We start from the raw sequence: 6,771 nt of genomic DNA, 5'->3' as shown, positions 1-6,771 counted from the left end.
TGCGGTATACACATTCATCTATAATATTTACCTCAAAACCATGAGGTAATGACTTAATTAAACTTGTGATACCATTAACGGAAAGCTTGTTTGAGACCATTGGTCCAACTTTATTGAGATCAGACACAATACAAATATTGCAAATGAACATTTCATATAACATGAAATAAACCATCAACTTAATTCTGCAGAAAATAACTCAATATCTGTCATAGGACATATAGCATGAAATAGACTCCCACTAAACCAAGGCATCATAAATATTGACACCCATCCGAGCAGTGTGCTCATGAAAAACTTTAGGGTTCAATCTCTTGGTAATGGGTCTGCTAGCATATACTCTGTTTCCATATGTCCTATGGAAATCTGTTTTTCTTAAACTTTCTCCTTGACAACTAAGAAACTTGATGTCTATATGCTTCGATTTTGTCAAGCTCTTATTGTTATTGGAGTATAGTACTTATTGACTTAATGTCACAAAATATCTTTAATGGCCCTTTCAATGTCATCTACTATATGAAGCTTAGTGACAAAGTTTCGCAACCATATGCCATGAAATCGGAATCAGAGTACCTAATGATCTCCAAATTTTCTGATCTCCGATAAATAAGCATGTAATCCTTTGTTCTCTTTAGATAACGCATTATGCGTTTAACAGCTATCCAATGATCCATATCCGGATTGCTCAAGTATCTACCTAACACTCCCACTATAAATGATATATCAGGATGTATGTAGACTTGATATAGTTCTTTTGTGATAATCCAAGAATACATTGAGAGCGATCTCTTAGTATCTCGATTCCTAATACAAAAGAGGCATCACCAAGATCTTTCATTTCGAATTTGTCCAATATAAATTTCTTAGTTTCATGCAACAAGCCTATATCGTTACTAGCAAGTAGAATGTCATCAACATATAAGACCAAAAGGATGTATTTACTCCCACTGAACTTGCGGTATACACATTCATCTATAATATTTACCTCAAAACCATGAGGTAATGACTTAATTAAACTTGTGATACCATTAACGGAAAGCTTGTTTGAGACCATAGATGGATTTTCTCCTTTTTCTATTGGATCTCCTTAATGACACTTCTTGAGGTTGTTGAGCTTGCTGTATGGGTTGGAGTTGAGGAGGATTCTCATTATTTTCCTGTACTGTAACAGTATCTTGAGCAACAACAATATTCTCATTGTTCTCTTGTACTGTAACTGGATCTACAGTAGGATTCTCATTGTGCTTTTGTACTATAACTGTGTCTTGAACAATAATAGGTACAAAGACCTGATCATTGTCAGTTACAGAATCCTCATCAAAAGCAACATTTCTAATATCTCATTCCCCTCAAACTCAACATCCTCAAGAAATCTCGTATTTCCTGTTTCAAAATAGACCTTGATGCAGGATTGTAAAACTTGTACCCCCGTGAACACTCGCGTAACCAACAACGTAGCAACTAATTGTCCTGCAGTCCAATTTTCTTTCATGCGGCCTATAAGGTCGTGCCTCAGCTGGACATCCCCAAATATGCAAATGCTTTATACTGGGCCTTTTCCCAGTCCAAATTTCATATGGGGTTTTGTTAACTGCTTTGCTTGGCACCCTATTAAGGATGTACACTGCGGTCTTTAAGGCTTCTCCCCAGAGTGATTCAGGCAAGGAAGAATGACTAATCATACTTCTCACCATGTCTTTAAGAGTTCGGTTCCTTTGCTCTGCAACACCATTCATGCTAGGTTTGCCTGGCATGGTGTATTGCGGAACAATACCACACTCCTCTAGGAAAAGAGCAAAAGGTCCGGGACGTTGCTCACCTGAACCGTCATATCTTCCATAGTATTCACCACCACGATCAGATTTGACAGCTTTAATTTTCTTTCCAAGTTGAAGTTTCAACTTTAGCTTTGAAAGACTTGAAAACATCCAAGGCTTGGGACTTTTCATGAATTAAATATAGATACCCATAACGAGAGTAATCATCTATGAACGTAATAAAGTACCGTTGTCCATTCCAAGATACAGTAGGGAATGGGCCACATATATCGGTGTGTACTAGTTCTAAGACATCTTTAGCTCTCTCGGCACCTAATTTTCTTTCGTTTGTCCTTTTCCCCTTTATGCACTCAATGCAAACTTCAAAGTCCGCCAAATTTAGGGGTCCTAGAATTCCATCCGACACAAGCCTCTGAATTCTCTGTTTAGAGATGTGGCCTAGGCGCTTGTGCCATAATGATGCCAAATTCTCATTAAGTTTTTGTTTTGTACCCGTTTGCAGTATTTCATTATTATAGGAATTTAAGTTAAGCCTATATAGATTATCCGCCAAATGACCAGAGCAAATATTATTCGAATTATAAAAGAGACTGACTTTGTTGTCTCCGAATGAACAAAAATAACCTGATTTGTCCAAACGAAAAACAGAAACCAAATTTCGTCTAAATGACGGTACATAAAATGTCTCTAATAAATCCAAATAAAATCCACTCGTGGAACATAATCTAAAGGTTCCTATAGCTTCGACTGCAACTATATTGCCGTCTGCCACGTAGATGTATCTTTCAGCATCACTTGGCGGTCGGCTCCACAGGCAACCCTACATAGTGACACTTACATGAGTAGTAGCAGCAGAATCTACCCACCAAGTATCAACAGGTGCATAACTTAAACTAGCCTCAGAACAAACGAAAGTGAGAATTATACCCTTCTTCACACGCCAAGTGGCATATTTGGTACAATCCTTCTTCATGTGTCCCACCTTCTTACAGAAGAAACAAGTTGAAACTTGATCCTGTTTCTTAGCCTTTTTCTGCTGAGAAGGTGCATCCGCAGTAGTATCACGCTTTCTTTTATACTGAGAAGATAAAGCCATGTGAGCACTGAATTTCTTAGTAAAGAATTTCTCAACATCCTTTAGGAACTGTTTGGCATCTTTATCCTCAGTAATTGAGCCCCGAAATGCCTCAGGAATTGAGCGTTTCATGATCATAATGCTCATTCGATTGGATTTCTCCCACTTCTCTATTTTAACCTCATTGAGGTTTTCCGGAGTGGAAGTGGGTTTCTCCTTTCAAAGAGCTATATCTAGATCCATACAACCGAGGACAATCTCCACGGTATCCTTCCAAACTTTAAAGTTTGAACCATTCAGCATAGGAATACTGCTAATTTGCGCAGAAACATTGGTAGCTAAAGCCATAGTTTCTAGATTAGAACAAATAAACATGCAGTAAACGTTAGTTAATTAATGGGAAAAAATCCATATTGAGATATCTAGCACAACATTAATTTTCAATCTTTGGATAGAAAAATTAACTGTAAGTGATACTCTCATTGCAGTAATCAAATATTGTCAAAATTCCTGTCACGCATTAACCCTTTCTTTGGACCGACTTAATGCGCACATGGAGACTTAAACTTCGCAACCTATTTATTATCGCATATATTTTCTATTAATTGGCCAAATAATAACCTTCCTTTGGGCCGATTATTGATCGCATAATTAATAGAAAATAAACAAAAGTGTGCAATGCTTATTATTTGGCCAAATAATAAACTTTCTTTGGGCCGATTATTATCTGCATAAATAATAAGAATTACTTTATTCTTAGTTACCCAAATATTTATTTACCATTAATATGTGCATGTAATTCGGCCAAATATAGGTCTTTCTTTGGGCCGACCAATATTCGCATGAATTACATATCACCATATTCCTTATGTTTTGAATAAATCAATTTTCACAAAAGAGGCTACTTTGGCAGCATAATGTTCAATCAATTTATTCCAAAACTAAATCTTTATAAAACATGTGGGTATAATAATCCAAATTGTTACTAGTTTCCTTATATAACAATTTAAAAAAAATAATAATTTTTTTTATTATTCAAATATTATTAATATATACACATAACTTGGCCAAATATAAATCTTCCTTTAGATAGATTAATATTCGCATAAGTGACATATCCATTATAATTCTTAATTTTATAAAAGGCTAAAAGAATCATATCAAGCAATTATATATATATATATATATAAAGAAATTAACGATTAATTTCATATATATACTTTCGACAACTTATATTCAACCGTTCTCTCCAAAAAAAAGAACGAATCCATGAATAATCATTATCCACACACATATGTTGTTCGATCATGTGTCAAAGGCTCATTACATTCACATGTATAAAATACATTAACAAATAAATCAACATATAAAGAGAGCACTTCAATTTATAAAGTCAATGTATACACACTAAAACAAATAATGAATTTACCGGATCCAGAAAATCGAATTCGATCCAAACAGAAAGCAACAAGCAAACATGTTTTGATCCCGTGGAAAAAAAAAACTTAATATTTTCAATGACTCAATTATGGATGGCTCTGATACCACTTGTTGGAATAAATTAATTTTAATATCCCAGATCATCCATATTGAATCACCAAAAATAACATAATGCGGAAGCGTACTTGAATTCATAAATATGAATCATACGATTGGAAGAGTTTGGATTTTGTAGTTCTTTCGATCTTCTTCAACCAAAGCCTTCTGTATTCCTAGGCGGCTGAACTGTAACTCTTTTGATGGGGAAAGAGCAACAAAGACGACTTTGGTATATTGGGGACCGAAACCCTAAAGGTCTATTTATATTTGAGCATGACACCCATTAAACCCTTAAGCCCAAATAAAATAGTATCTAAAGCCCAAAAGATAATATATCTAAAATCCAAAAAAATAATTATCTAAGGAACAAAAGATAATATCCGGTTTTATTCTCATTTAATTCCAAATCAAAAGTAATAATGACTTATTCAATTAGCATTTATAACAATAAATGAGATCATCATTATATAAGTCATTTAATTTGAAATAGCATCATTTGTGATTATAATTGATATATGTATTGCCCACAAATAAGTTAGGAAATTAAATAATTTCCTAACAACAACTAATGTCAGGTGTTTGATATCTCCTCAGCAATGTCAGAGATAACTTTCTCCATGTCAAGATCCTTCATTGGTTTAAACGGACATTTCATGTCCTGAAACAAAAGCATGGTTAACAAATCAAATATGCTTTGGTTCAACTGGACAAATAAAAAGAATTTGGGGTCTCTTTTAAGTGGCAAACAAAAAATATGCAGGGAATGATACTGATATCATATCATTTTTCATTCCGGATGGTGGCTATGGACAGGGGAAACAAAAACTAATGTTCTGTATATAAAAAGGGGAACAGAACAAAGTCACCGAAACAGGGGTAGGGAAAAGTTGGAAAAGGAAAACCATCTGGAGTGGAGGACAACTAGGCCAACCGCCAGCAATAGCAATGCTGCAGAGATGTATTTAGGGTATTGCCAGAAAGCTAGAATATATATTCTGTCCCTTCAAAAGTTTTGAAATTTGACTTTCTACTATCATCCTTTGATCACCAACAACTACCTCGTTAGAGATAAAATTAGCATTTAATGACAAATGTGTTCATATTTTTTTTATGGAAAAGTATGAGGAGACAATATACTTTTTTACAATACATACAATGGGGTTTAATTGAAATTAAAATTAAATTATGGGTAATTAATTAATTTTGATTTTTTTCTAATTTGAATTTTGAAACAAATTAGGATTACTGTCAGTTATAGAATCAGAAAAAGAAACTCCCTCCCTCAAGACGGCTGCACCTCCATTCTCTCGATTAATCGGAGAAACTCGCCACTTCAGCCCTGCAAGATAACTCACCGCCGTCTGCCTCTCTTCCTACCGCCGTGTCGTTCAAACTGCGTCCAGGTGGTTTGCGGGGTCTTCGCACTAGCGTAGCAACCTAGACATATAACAAGGAGAACTGAGCAGCCGGAAGGCCTTCTTCCCAATGGCCAGCAAGCAAGATGAACGTGATTCAAGTGAGGGTCATCTTTCATGCACACCACCGGACAAAGATACATTAATGGAGTGCGATATGGTTGAACCCCTAGGCTGTGATATGTATGCCGTTGAAGAGATTTTTTCAAAACAACCTCAAAATATATCCGGCGATGTTGTCGTTGACGGTGAGAAGTTAAACAAGGTGAGCAATTTTGAGCAACAAGTTCTGCCATAGATGTTTATTTTTCGATAAATTCATATTTTTAAATGTCACATTGTAAATGAGGTGTTTGTTTTAATGATAAGAGCATTATCCAGATGTGATGCATGAGTTGAGATTTAACTAAATTTGTGATTGTTCTATATTGAATGGTATGATTAAATCTATGCAGAAATTGCATAAATTAATTAATCATTTTCATGCGTATATGATTTTTTATAAAGGTGTGGTAAACTTATGTGCAGGAAGCATTTTTTATACTTATTTTTGTATATGAATGTATGTTGCTTGCATATTATATGGCATATTGTATATGCTAACCATCCTATTCTATTTTTATTTGTCATGCAGATGGCCATATATTTAATAGGCATGTTGAAATAGCCTAAATTAATTAGTTGGTATGCATTATAATGTATGGTATGCATATATTGTTACTACATGATGATCATTCAATGAGTTAAAAAAGTAACTATAAGGTGATGCATGGGTTGAAAAGCAGGTCTAATTTAAAGTGTATGGTATTTGAATTTGCTGAATGTTAATCATGACATGCTTATTTTAGTGTTATGTAATGGCATGGTATCCTTAATTATATGATACTTGCATATTTTTTAGTTATATTCTCATTTGCTTTCTGCATATTATGTGGTTTATATGGTTATGGGGTTTGTGTGGTTG

The sequence above is a fragment of the Arachis duranensis genome, chromosome 6, assembly GCF_000817695.3.
Source record: "Arachis duranensis cultivar V14167 chromosome 6, aradu.V14167.gnm2.J7QH, whole genome shotgun sequence".
In the NCBI taxonomy this organism is placed as follows: domain Eukaryota; kingdom Viridiplantae; phylum Streptophyta; class Magnoliopsida; order Fabales; family Fabaceae; genus Arachis; species Arachis duranensis.
This window is presented reverse-complemented; position numbering follows the sequence as displayed.